Raw genomic sequence first — 14,383 nt, forward strand, 5'->3', positions numbered from 1 at the left:
CAAGGTTGTCCATAGCTTGTTATAATCCACACAATCAAAATCCTGTGCATAGTCAATAAAGCACAGGTAAACATCTTTCTTGTATTCTCTGCTTTCAGTATAACATTTATGGCAAATACTAAAGTGATAAAAGGTATCATACACAATTGCATATACCTAATGATGTCAACAACAACAATGAAGTCACTGAGGTAAACATTAAAATAAGATATGCATATGGGCAAGGAACAAAAAGAACTGGTTTCTTTTTGTCTGTCATTGAATTCTATTAATATAGTTACAAGGATAGCTAAAGGTACCCTGGTGGCACAACAGCTAAGCACTCAGTTGCTAATGAAAAGACTGGTGGTTTGAATCCAACCAGTAGCTCCACAAGAAAAAGACATGAGCCCTAGAGATTTGTAGCCTAGGAAACCCTACTCTATCTCATGGCATGGCTGAGTCAAAGTTGACTGCATCTAAAAGTATTATGAAATGTACAAAGACCTGGAGTTAGAAAACCAAAAAGGAAAGAACACATTTAGCATTTCCCAAACAGAAAGAACAGAAGAAAAATCCAAGCCTTGAGTTAAAGTACTGAAGGATTCTATGGGCAAAAATAAAGAGCTCTGGTAGCATGGGGGTTACGAATCGGGCTGCGAACCGCAAGGTCAGCAGTTCGAAACTACCAGCTGTTCTGCAGGAGAAAGATGAGGCTTTCTGCTCCCATAAAGATTTACAGCCTTGGAAATCCTGTACAGGGTCGCTATGAGTCGGAACCAACTCCATGGCACATAACAACAACAATGGGCAAAATATTTAATGATTCAGAAAGCATCAAAAGAGGATGGAAGGAATGCACAGAGTCACTGTACCAAAAAGAAATGATCAGGGTTCAACCATTTGAAGAGGTAGCATATGATCAAGAGCCAATGGTACCAAAAGAAGAAGAAGTCCAAGGTGCACTGAAGGCCTGGTGAAAAACAAGGCTTCAGGAATTGATGGAATACAAATTGAAATCTTTCAACAAACTGATACAGCACTGAAGGTGCTCACTCATCTATGTCAAGAAATTTGGAAAACAGCTACCTGGCCAGCCAATAGGAAAAGGCTCACCTTTGTGTCCATTCCAAAGAGAGATGACCCATCAGAATGAGGAAATTATCGAGTAATATCATTAATATCATATACAAGTAAAATTTTTTCTGAAGATAATTCTAAAATGACTGCAGCAGTACATTAACTGGGATCTGTCAGAAATTCAGGCTGGGTTCAGACAAGGATGTAGAATGAAAGATATCATTGCCGACATCAGATGGGTCTTAGCTGAAAGAAGAGACTACCAGAAAAAAAAGTGCCATATTGACTATGTAAAGACTTTTGACTATGTGGATCATGACAAATTATGGAAGAATGTGTATTCCAGAACACTTTAATGTGCTCATAAGGAACCTGTACATAGACCAAGAGGCAGATGGTAGAACAGAAAAAGGAAATACTGAATGGTTTTAAATTGGGAAAGGTGTGTACTAAGATTATATCATTTCACCATACTTATTAATTCTGTATGTTAAACAAATAATCTGAGAAGCTGGATTATATGAAAAAGAACATAGCATCAGGATTGGAGAAAGATTCATTAACAGTTTGTGATATCCAGATGATACAACCTTGCTTGCTAGAAGTGAAAAGGACTTAAAATATTTATGGATGAAGATCAAAGACTACAGTCTTCAGTATGGATTGTCCCTCAATGTACAGAAAACAAAATTCCTCATGACTAGACCAATAAATAACATCATGATAAATTGAGAAAAGATTGAAGTTATCAAAGTCCTCATTTTGCTTGGATGAACATTCAACGTTCATGAACACGGCAGTCATGAAATCAAAGAAATAATGTACTGCATTAGACAAATCTGCTGCAAAATACCTCTTTAAAGTGTTGAAAAGCAAGGATGTCAGTTTAAGAACTAAAGTGCACCTGACTCAAGTCATGGTATTTTCAATCACGTCATGTGCAGGCATAAGTTGGATAATGAATAAGGAAGCCTGGAGAAGAATCGATGTATTAGAATTGTGGTGTTGGAGAAGAATATTGAAAGTACTATGAACTGCCAGAAAAACAAAAATATCTGTGTTGGAAGAAGTATGGTCAGCATGCTCCTTAGAAGCCAGAATGGTGAGACTTCATTTCTAATACTTTGACTATGTCATCAGGAGGGACCAGTCCCTGAGAAGGACATCATGCTTAGTAAAGAGGAAGTTCATCAAAAAAGGAGGAAGATGCCCAACTAGATGGGCTGACACGGTGACAACAACAATGGACTCAAATGGTAGCAACAAGTGTGCGGATGGCATGGGACCAGGTAATATTTCATTGAGTTGTTCATAGGGTTACTGTAAGTTGGAACTGACTCACTGACACCTAACAACAACAACAACAATGTTATTTAAACATTCAAACCACTTTCTACAGTATCTCAGCTAACATTATTTCAACTGGGATAAAGCAATAGCTAGCTATCTGAATCAGAAGGGCATGAAACAGAAGGAAGTTTCAAACTGTCCCAAGTATTTGCAAATTAGGCTTTCACTGATAACCATCCATTGGCCATTTGTTTGTTCAATCAATTTTAATGGAGCCTATGTGTGTATCCAATATATTATCAGACTCATTTTTTACAAATAAAATAATAAATATCCCATTAAAGAAGAAAAGCACAGGTTTATTTAGACCCTGAGGCAATTGATTGGAATAAATAGAAAAATGCCAGAGGTGGAAGAATAAGACAAAGAACTTTGAAATGTGGCCATCAAGTGGTTAAAGATTATTATTGCATCTAAAGTTGTAAATAAGTTTGTTCTGAGAAGTTTGGTCCAGAATCAATGCAAAATCCAAGTCCAGAGGCCAAAAGTGACAGTTCTTATTCACTATAATTTCTCCCAAATTAGGAAGAAGGGCAGTCAGATTATAACAACCAGAGTTGACAAAATAATTCATAAAAATAAACATCTGTGTTTATGAACAAATACACAATATGTGTTCTTCAGTATGCTGTGAAGTGCCATCGAGTCGATTTTGACTCATAGCAACCCTGTATAGGGTTTCCAAGGAGCATTTGGTGAATTTGAACCACCAACCTTATAGTTCAAACTGACCTTGCGGTGTAGTGCATTATCCTCCAGCATCACTCCACGGCTAGGCTCACTCAGTCTTACTATAATATACTGTGGGGTGAATTCCGACTCACAGTGACCCCGATGTGACAGAGAGAGGGTTCTCTTGGCTGTAATCTTCATGGAAGCAGATTGTCCGGTATTTCTCCTGCTGAGCTGAGCTGGTAGGTGCAACTGCCAACTTTTAGCCTCATTTGTTGCTGTTGGTAAGTGCTGCCGAGTCGGTTCCGACCCATAGCAGCTCTGTATAGGATTTCTGAGGAGGGGCTTTTGAGTTTGAACAGCCAACCTTACAATTCAAACTGATCTTGTGGTTGAGTGCTTATCATAGTCAAGTGTTTAACCTTTGCATCAACAGGGCTCCTTAGCTCAACCTTTCCCATTTTTTGTTGCTACTATTAGGTGCCTCAGAGAAAAAGAGGAAGACTCCCAACGTGATGGATTGGCCAGGTGGCGGCATCTATGGACTCAAGCGTGGCAACAACTGTGAGGTTGGCCCAGGATCGGGCAGTGTTTCAGTCTGCTGTGCATAGGGTCACTATGAGTCGGTACCGACTCAATGGCACCTAACAACAACAACAACAACAACAATGAGGTGCCTCACAGCAGAACAGAACACTGCCCGGTCCTGCGTCATCCTCACAATGGTTACATTTGGGCCCACTGCTGATGCCACTCTATCAATCCATCTTTTGGTGGTCTTCCTCTTTTTCTCCCTTCACTTTACCAAGCATGATGTTCTTCTCCAGGGACTGGGGCATCCTGATAACATGTCTGAAGTATGAGAGACAAAGTCTTACCATCTGGGCTACCAAGGAACATTTAGACTGTACTTCTCCCAACACAGATTTGTTTGTTCTTCTGAAAGTCTTGGCATTTTGAATATTCTTCATCAACACCATAATTTAAATGCATAGATTTTTCTAAGGTCTTGCTTATTCATTGTCCAACTTTTGCATGCATATGAAGTGATTGAAAATACCATGGCTTTGGGTCAGCTGCACCTTAGTTTTCAAACTGACATCTTTGCTCTTGAGAACTTTGAAGAGTTCATTTGTAGCAGATTTGTCTAATGCGTTAAGTCATTGGATTTCTTGACTGCTGCTTCCCTGAGTGTTAATATGAATCCAAGCAAAATGAAGTCTCTGACAACTTCAATCATTTCTCCATTTCTGTTCATAAGAAAATATGGAGTCCTGGTGTGGCACTCTAGGATAAGGACTGGACCTCAAGGTCAATTTGAATTGCAAGGTTGGTGATTCAAATTCACCAGCCGCTCCTTGGAAACCCTATACAGGGTCACAATGAGTCCGAACGGACTCAATGACACTAAACAACAGCAACATAAGAAAATGTGGACGCTCCCCTCTGATGGATCACCAGGAAAATAACTTGGTTGATCCTAAACTACTACCTCCGTGTTCCTGAATTGAATCAGTCAGAGGTTCTGCAGATTCTACTTCTATGTCTAGAATCTGCCTGCTTTTATCTCTGCTCACAGTCTCTACCATATTTTACCAGGATACTGTCCTGTGTCTGGTTTTGAACTCAATTACATCCCCACGTAGCTATCAGAGCAAGTTTCCTAAAACACACCAGCGGTTCCCCATCATGCTTTGGATGGGTGAAGGCCTTTTATGCACTGGTCCCTTTTATCTCTCCAGACTTTTTTAAATTTCTGTGGCTCTACCATGCTCACTCTTCTCTCTGGCTCTTTGTGCCTGCTCATCTTGCTGGACCCAGTACCCTTTGAACTGTTCTGCCACATCTTGTTTTTCCAATGACTTAGCATCAATTGCAGATGATACAACCTTGCTTGCTGAAAGTGAAGAGGACTCAAAATACTTTCTGATAAAGATAAAAGACCGTGGCCTTCAGTGTGGATTTCACCTCAATATAGTGGCACAAACAAGGTAAGCTGAGCATTGGATCACTAGCTGAAATGTTGGAGGTTTGAGTCCACGCAGAGTTACTTCAGAAGACAGACCTTACAATCGATTTCCACAACATTACAACCTTGAAAACCCTAGAGAACACTTCTGCTCTGCTCATAGGAAATGACTACAGGCTGAAATTTACTTGATGGCAACTGACAACAACAGTGACTTTACTTGTCTGTGTCTCTCCCTAGCCAATCATAGTGGTTAGAACCATGGCCATTCTGTAACCACTGTGCCCCCTATGTCAACTCTGCATCTCTACGGAATAGGAACCCAACAAATATTTCTAAGTGAATGGAATCACTTAATATAGTACGTTTCTAGTACACAGTATAAAGGAATCACCATTTTCCAAGTGTCTATTATTATATGCTATATTTTGTGCCAAGGATTTCCTAATCTGCAATGCTGTGAGATGAAGTAATAATATTCACTTTTTATTGAACTCCTACTATGTCTTAGGCACTGTCCTAAGGGTTTTATAAACTCTGTCATACAACAGTCTATATTTGTCCCTGTCACCATACTAATTTAATCTGAATGCTGAACAAATAATCTGATTAACTGAATTAATTATATGAAGAACATTACATCAGGATGGAGGAAGATTTATTAACAACCCACGATATGCAGATGATACAATCTTGCTTGCTGGAAGCAAAGAGGACTTAAAATATTTACTGGTGAAGATCAGAGACCACAGCCTTCAGTATGGGTTGTACCTCAATGTAAAGAAAAAAAAAATCCTCATCACTGGGCCTACAAATAACATGATAAATGGTGAAAAGACTGAAGTTGTCAAAGACTTCATTTCATTTGGATCCACTATCAACATGCATTCAGAAGTGGCCGTGGAACAAGATATATCATTGCTGATGTCCGGTGGATCTTGGCTGAAAGCAGAGAATAGCAGAAAGATGTTTTATTGACTATGCTTTATTGACTACACAAAGGCTTTCGATGTGTGGATCATGACAAGCTATGGACAACATTGATAAGTATGAGTATTCCAGAACACTTAATTGTACTTCTGAGGAATCTGTACCTGGACCAAGAAGCAGTTGTTCGAACATAGCATGGAAACACTGAATGTTTTAAAATCAGGAAAGGTGTGCGACAATGTTGTGTTCTTTCACCATACTTATTCAACCTGTATGCTGAACAAATAATACGAGAAGCTAGGTTCTATGAAGAAAAACGTGGTGTCAGGATTGGAAGAAGACACATTAACAACCTGCGATATGCAGATGATACAACCTTGCTTGCTGAAAGTGAAGAGGACTTGAAACATTTACTGATGAAGATCAAAGAGCACAGCCTTCAGTATGGGTGGCATCTCAATGTCAGGAAAACAAAAATCCTCACCACTGGACCAATAAACAACATTCTTATCAATGGAGAAAAGATTGAAGTTGTCAAGGACTTCATTCTTCTTGGATCAACTATCAACACTCATGGGAGCTGCACAGGAACTTTTTAAAGTGTTGAAGAGCAGAGATGTCAGCTTGAGGACTAAAGTGCGCCTGACCCAAGCCATGGTCTTTTCAATAACCTCATATGGATGTGAAAGCTGGACAGTGAATAAGGAAGATCGTAGAAGAATTGATGCCTTTGAGTTGTGGTGTTGGAGGAGAATACTGAAAGTGCTATGGACTGCCAAAAGAACCAATAGATCTGTTTTGGAAGACGTGCAGCCAGAGTGTTCCTTGGAGGCCAAGATGGCTAAGCTTCATCTCTCATAATTTGGACATATTGTCAGGAGGGAACAGTTGCTGGAGAAGGATGTCATGCTGGGTAAGATGGAGGGTCAGAGAAAAAGAGGAAGACCCCCCAGTGAGATGGATCAGCCAGGTGGCATCATTGATGGCGTCAAGTGTGGCAGCGGTAGTGAGGTTGGCCCAGGATCGGACATTGTTTCGTTCTGCTGTGCATGGGGTCGCTATGAGTCAGTTCCAACTCGATGGAACCTGACAACAACAACAACATCAACATGCGTGAAAGCAGCAATCAAGAAATTAGCAACATATGGCATTAGGCAAATCTGCTGCACAAGACCTCTTTAAAATGCTCAAGAGCAAAGATGTCAGTTTGAGGACTAAGGTGCACCAAGCCGAGGTATTTTCAATTGTCTTCTATGCATATGAAAGTTGGACAATGAATAAGGAAGACCATAGAAGAATTGATGCATTTGAGTTATAGTGTGGGAGAAAATTATTGAAAGTACCATGGACTGCCAGAACAAACCAACCTGTGTTGGAACACGTACAGCCAGAATGCTTCTCAAAAGTGAGAATGCTGAGGCTTTGTCTCTCATACTTCAGACATTAGCAGGAGGGACCAGTACCTGGAGAAAGACATTATGTTTGATAAAGTGGAGGATCAGTGGAAAAGCAGAAGACCCCCGATGAGACTGACACAGTGATAGTAACAAGGGGTTCAAGTGTAACAACAATTGTGAGGATGGCACAGGACCAGGCAGTGTTTTGTTCTGTTGTGCATAGGGTCATTAGGAGTCAGAGCACCTAGCAACATAGCAATTTCAAAAGATAAAATTGAGGAGCAACAAGGATTTATACAAAGGTGTCCAAAGCTAAGGAGCCCTGGTGATTCAGTGCTTAAGCACTCCGCTGTTAACAACAAGGTTAGAAGTTGAAACACTCCAGCTGCTCCTTGGAGAAAGCTGGGGCAGTCTGCTTCCCTACATATGACAGACTGAGAAGCGCTATGAAGCAGATCCACTCTGGCATCAGTAGGAATCTGAACCAACAGCACTGTTTTTGTTTTGTTTTGTTTTTAATTACAGAGCTGGATTCTCTGAGTGTTTTGTTGGTTTGGTTGGGTGTTATCTAGTTCATTCTGACTCATAGCAACCTAAATAAGACAGAGTAGAAGTGTTCCTTTGGGTTTCTTTATGGGGAAATGCCCTGGCAGTACAGTAGCTAAATGCTCGACTGCTAATCAAAAGGTCAGTGGTTGGAACCCACCCACCACTCCATGGAAGAGATGTGGTAAGCTGCTTCTATGAACATTTACCGCCTTGGAAACCCTATGGGGCAATTCTACTCCACCCTGAGGGTTGCTGGGAGTCAGAATCGTCTTAGTGGCAACGGATCATCTTTATAGGGCAGATGATTAGGCCTTTGGTCCATTGGAGCAGGTGGTGGGTTGGAACTACCAACTATGCGTTAACTATTGTTCCACTAGGACTCCCTCATGCTGTGTTGTTGTTACTGGTGTTGTGAAGTACCGTTGAGTCGCTTCCAACTCATATCAACCCTGTATAGGGTTTCCGATGAGCAGCTGGTGGACGTGAACTGTTGACCTTGTGGTTCGCAGCCCAGTGCTGATCCTACAGCACTCTCCGCCTGACCCTTCCATACTACCGTGGATTGCTTTCACACCATTGTTGAGAGATCACGCCTCTCTCTGACATTATCCTAGAGACATCGAGCTGGGAAGACCTGGGAGGCTATTAAACCAATCCTCCCACAGTACAGGTGAGAACACTGTAAAAAGCAGCAATTTTTCCAGAAGCCTATGAATGAATTCTTCTTAGCTGCTCAAGAAAAGGCTTTTTACAGGCAGCAATTATTTGTTAGGGGCACAGGTGGTCATCTGTAAAGTTTCAATAATGATACTGTTGAGAGCTAGTAGTTTTATATTTATATGTGTGCTCTTTGCATTTTCATTTCATGAAATTAACAGGAGGAGGTGCTTTAAAATGTGGGTACTGATTCCTTACCTTGGGCAGTTATTGAATACCATCAAGTCAGTTTCTACTCATAGTAACCCTATACAGGGTTTTCTAGGAGTGGCTGATAATTTTGTAACATTGACCTTGTGGTTTGCATTCCAGTGCTTATCCAACAACATCACACTAGAATGTGAGCTAATTCTGACCCAGGGGTCCAAGGATCACACTTTGAGAAACACAATTTTAACCATCCTTGGTCATGGTCCTTACTGGGTTATAGTCAAATTGGCCACTTGCTGTTTTCTACCCCACTGTGGCTCTCACTGCCTTGCTCCCTCCTGCTGAGATCTGGGAAAACGCTCCAGGTCCTGTCGTGAGTGGGGCTAGGAGTCAGGTTCTATCATGTCAAGAAAGTTGTGGCTGTAAGTAGAAACAAAGTCTATCCAAGGAGTGAGCGCAGGTCTCGTTTAGAAGAGAAATCAAGGTCGAATTCCAGGGAGCTAGTTGAAGTCAGAAGTCCTGGTGTGAAATTGTAGGAAAAACACTTGATTGCTAACCACAATGTCAGCAGTTAAACCCACCAGCCGTTCCTTGGAAACTTTATTCAGGGACACTGTGAGTTGGAACCGACTCAACAGCAATTGACAACCCATTGAAGGCCTGGTAGGGCAATGATAAAATGCTCAGCCACTAATCAAAATGCTGGTGCCTCAAACCTACCAGCTGCTCTGCAGGAGAAAAGACCTGCCAATCTGCTCCTATAAAAACTCCGCCACCACCACTGCCGTCCATCGGTTTTGAGTCATAGAGACCCTATAAGACACAGTAGACCTGGTCCATGGAGTTTCCAAGCCTATAACTCTTTACGGGAGCATCCTCCGCATCTTCCTTGTGTGAATGGGAACTACCTGGGAGCACTCCAAGTTTGTACCCTTCTGGCATTTTCAGAGCAAAGTAGATCCACTGCCATTTTTTTTCTCCCTGTGCTTCTGAGGCCTGGTTAATTGTCCATTCTCCTCGCTTTGTCAGCCTTCTGGTTAGTAGTCCAGTGCTTAACCCCGTACTCTACCAGTACTCCTCTGTAAAGATCACAGGCTGATAAACCCAATGGGGCAGTTCTACTCTATCCTAATGGGTTTCCATGAGTCAGAATTGACTCGACAGCACACAATAAAACAACAGTTGAGATTGGGGATGAAAATGAAGTGACAGGTTGGAAAATGCTGAGTGAGCCAGGGAAGTGCTAGATGCTAGAGTTGAAGGTGGGGCAGTGAATGACAAGAGAGTGGTGAGAAGGATGGGAAGGTAGGCCTTTGTTCATCTATGTCTTTCTGTTGCTGTTAGCCACTCACTGTTCAGTTGGCCCTGATTCATGGTGACCCCAGGCACAGTGGAAGGGAACACTGCTGGTCCTGTACCATACACATGATCGGTTATGGAGCAGACTAGTGTGACTGGACAGTATTCAACTATGATTCACAGGGTTTTCATGAGCTAACTTTAGGAAGTAGATTGCCAAGCTCTTCTTCTGCCCATCTGAGTCTGGACACTCCACTGAAACCTGTTCATCATAGCAACATGCTAGCCTCCACTGGCAGACAGGTGGTAGCTAAACATGAATCACATTGCTGGGAATGAAACCCGAGTCTCCCATATACAAGGCGAAATGTGTACCACCGAACTGTCCTCCCCACTCAGTGCCTACCATATGACCTGGACCACACATGGTTGTATTCTGACCCTCGGGGCCACTAGCCCCAAACTCTGCACACATTGGACTTCAATCTACTGATTAGGTTTCATCCCAGCCTTTTTTTACAACAGTGGCCAGAGAGGCTTAACAATTATTAGTCTTGTCGTATAGAGTTTCCAAGGAGCGGCTGGTGAACTTGAACTTCCAACCTTGCGATTCAAACGGACCTAGAGGTCCAGTGCTTTATCCTACAGTGCCACACCAGGACTCCAGGCTTAGCAAAAGTTGCAAGCAAAGGAAACCAGAGCAGCAAGATAACAGACAAGTAACCAGGCCTCAAAAGGACGGGGAGAAAAGAATGGCAGTGGATCTACTTGGAAGTGGATCTACTTTGCCCTGAAAATGCTAGAAGGGTACAAACTTGGAGTGCTCCCCAGGAAGCCTTCAGTGAGGGGCAGCCTTCAGATCTCATTAAGCAGACAGAAAGCAGTTCTTTCCCCAAAATGCCTCTCTGTCTGTGTTTGATCATTGCTTTTCATTTTGCAAGCTGCCACCAAGGCCATGACGAGCACAGTAAGGATTATAATGCAGGAAGAGGATCTATAAATTATCTGGTGACAGAAGGCACACACTGTCTGTCCCTTCCCTTTCCTCCATCATTTCAGGAGACAGCTGGGAGAGGTCAGACCCTTTAGCCTGGCTCTTTCTCTGCTTGAGGGAAAACAGTGCAACATTGGAGACAGGCAGCTACTTGACGTCATTGTACTTACTGGTACCAACTGTTCTTTCTGGCTTCACGTGGGAGCCCTCCTTGTCCTCACCTCCTGTCCACAGAGCTGACAGAACATGAGGTCTGTCCAAGTTGGGGGTGCAGAGTTTAAGAAACAGAAGATGTTACTGCAACACCACCCTGAGATCACGAAGCTAGAAAGACAATTCACATCTGAGAGTGAGTGGAGGCATTGTGAGGAAATCAGGGCTTTGAACAGGTTCTTCCTGGTTCAGTTATGGTCAGTGAAGGAAAACCAGAGCAGACCTGAATTTGTAAAATGTGGGTGTACCACAATGATAACCAGAACAGGAAAAGTATGAGTTAATAACTCTGCTAGACATGTAATCTTCCTCCTAGAAAACAAAGGCAGTGTACCCATTACACAGCAGCAAAATCAATTGCTTGGCAGAGTCAGAAACAAGGGTGCCTGATTCAAAGATGGCGGCCAACCATGTTGCTTTGGTGGTGTGTCGCGCTCCACTGTCCTGACTGTCACCCAATCTTCCACATTAGGCTCCTGTGAGGGCTTACTACACCTCTTCTGAGTCTCCCATTCCAAGGCTTCGACCAGTTATTTTATCCATTGCAATTATCGTTCAGATATATCCATAGTTTACAGACTCTGGTCTGTGCAGATTTCACTGTGTCAGCCATGACTGAACTGGTTAGAATCACTTCAAAGCCCTGGAGGAAGTATATCCTGCCATGATCCTTGATCAGCAATTGAACTGATTGCTCATCAGTGCACTCAAGTTGGATGTGTGCAATTCAAAGATGGAGACCCACGTTTTATACATTAATTCATTCCTCTATCTATACAGCCAGCCAGCCAGCCATTCATTCAAACACCAGAATCGGCTGGGTTTAGCACAAGATGATCAATTAATACTGATTAAAGAGAATGAAATGGCAGGGGGGGAAATGCATGCTGAAGTATAATTTCCCTAATAGTGAAAGTCCTGAGAGCTAATTCTACCTCAGGCACTGCTCTGTCCTGTGTCATCCTTACAACTGTCGTTAATCTCTGTTTACAAGGATTATCTCATTTACTACCAAGACTATCCACTGAAGAATCAGAGAATTTACATAACTTCTTTATATTCCTTGCCCATCATTAAACAGTTAATCCCTAACACAGCCAGGATCCGATGCCAAGTAGCCTGACATCAAAGCCCTCCACTCCTAAGTCCTTCGCTATCATTGCAGTCAGAGGACAAGCCTACATGACTCAATTCCTGAGTAAATAAATGTGAGTTTCAATGTTGCCTCATTTCAAAATTTATTTCTTTGTGGAGTATATGAGTGAGTTGAGTTATGGTTGTTTCTCAGAAGTTTTCCTGCCAAATGTGTTCTGTAAAATTCTTTTTGTCATGATGGTTGGATTCATGGATATGACTTAGAAGGTAGAGTAGAAAACCATCAAAATTTTCAGGAGGAGGCAGGAGAGGAGGGTACCAAAATTGCATCAGTGTTCAAAAGGACAGCTATTTGGCAACCTGTAACTTTTAAAACAAAAGGTCATGGAACTGGGGTGGGGGTAGGGGTTCAAGCCACATTCCAACCTTATTAAACCAAACAAAAATTCTCTGAGTGGATTATAATTTATAGCAACTCTCTATAGGGTTTCTGAGGTTGTAAATCTTTACAGGAGCAGAAAGCCTCATCTTTCTCCAGTGCAGTGGCTGGTGCCTTTTGGTTAGCAGTTCAGTGTTGATCCTATAAGACCATGAGGGCCCCCAGAATTATTGGTGGTGGTGTTGTTGTTAGGTGCCATCTAGTTGGTTCTGACTCATAGCGACCTTATGCACAACAGAACATAACACTGCTCTGTCCTGTGTCATCCTTACAACTGTCGTTAATCTTGAGCCCACTGCTTCTGCCACTGTGCCAATCCATCTCATTGGGGTCTTCCCCTTTTTCGCTGATCCTCTACTTTACCAAGCATGATGTCCTTATCTAGGAACTGGTTCCTCCTGATAATGTGTCCAAAGTATAAGAGACAAAGTCTCAAAATCTGGGTTCTAAGGAGCATTCTGGTTGTACTTCTTCCAGCACAGATTTATTTGTTCTTCTAGCAGTCCATGGTACTTTCAATATTCTTCTCCAACACCATAACTCAAATGCATCAATTATTCTACATCTTTGCTTTTGAACACTTTATAGAGAGGTCTTGTGCAGCAGATGTGCCTAATGCATTATGTCGTTTGAGTTCTAGACTGCTGCTTCCATGAGTGTTGATAGTGGATCCATGCAAAATGAAGTCTTTGACAATTCAATCTTTTCTCTGTTGTTCACGATGTTATTTATTGGTCCAGTTGTAAGAGTTTTTTTTGTGTGTGTGTGTGTTTTTTCCCCTTTACACTGAGGTGCAACTCATACAGAAGTCTGTGGTCTTTGACCTTCATTAGTAAGTGTTTTATGTCCTTTTGCTTACAGCAAGCAGGGTTGTACCATCTGCTTGTTAATGAGTCTTCCTCTGATCCTGATGCCATGTTCTTCTTCATATAATCCAGCTACTTAGATTGTTTGCTCAGCATATAGACTGAATAATCATGGTGAAAGAATACACAACACACATACCATCACAGTATGTCTAAATGACAGGCGAGTGGTGGTTCAATCTTATTGTTGTTTTCTTGTTAAGTGCAGTTGAGTCAGTTTTGACCCATAGCGACCCTGTATAGGTTTTCCAAGAAGCAACTATCAGAGTATTTATAAACAGAGCTCTTCATCTGCCAGAGAAGATTGGTCCTGAGGGTCAGTCCTCTTATCAATGCAGTCCTCAAAGACCAGAGTCATCCTTCTCCTCTAGATGTCTGTATACAGGCACGAGAGGAAGACAGGAAAGACATGGTGCTTCTTTTTCATTTTTATATAAACAAAAATATCTCAACAGCAAAAGCCACCTCTTCTCCCCACCATCCTCTAAGCACATCTGTCTAGTTTTTATCAGACTGATTTTAACTCATGGAACACCAAGCTAAAATCCCACTACAAGATTTTCAGAACATCAGCCAGAATGTCTTCAGAGCTGCCGACAACGGAAACCAACACCCTCTAACTGCAGCCCAACACTTTCTTCATTTTCTGGGAAAGTAGGAGAACATAAATGAGAAAATCTTGAA

Source organism: Chrysochloris asiatica, unplaced genomic scaffold (genome assembly GCF_000296735.1).
Source record: "Chrysochloris asiatica unplaced genomic scaffold, ChrAsi1.0 scaffold00007, whole genome shotgun sequence".
In the NCBI taxonomy this organism is placed as follows: domain Eukaryota; kingdom Metazoa; phylum Chordata; class Mammalia; order Afrosoricida; family Chrysochloridae; genus Chrysochloris; species Chrysochloris asiatica.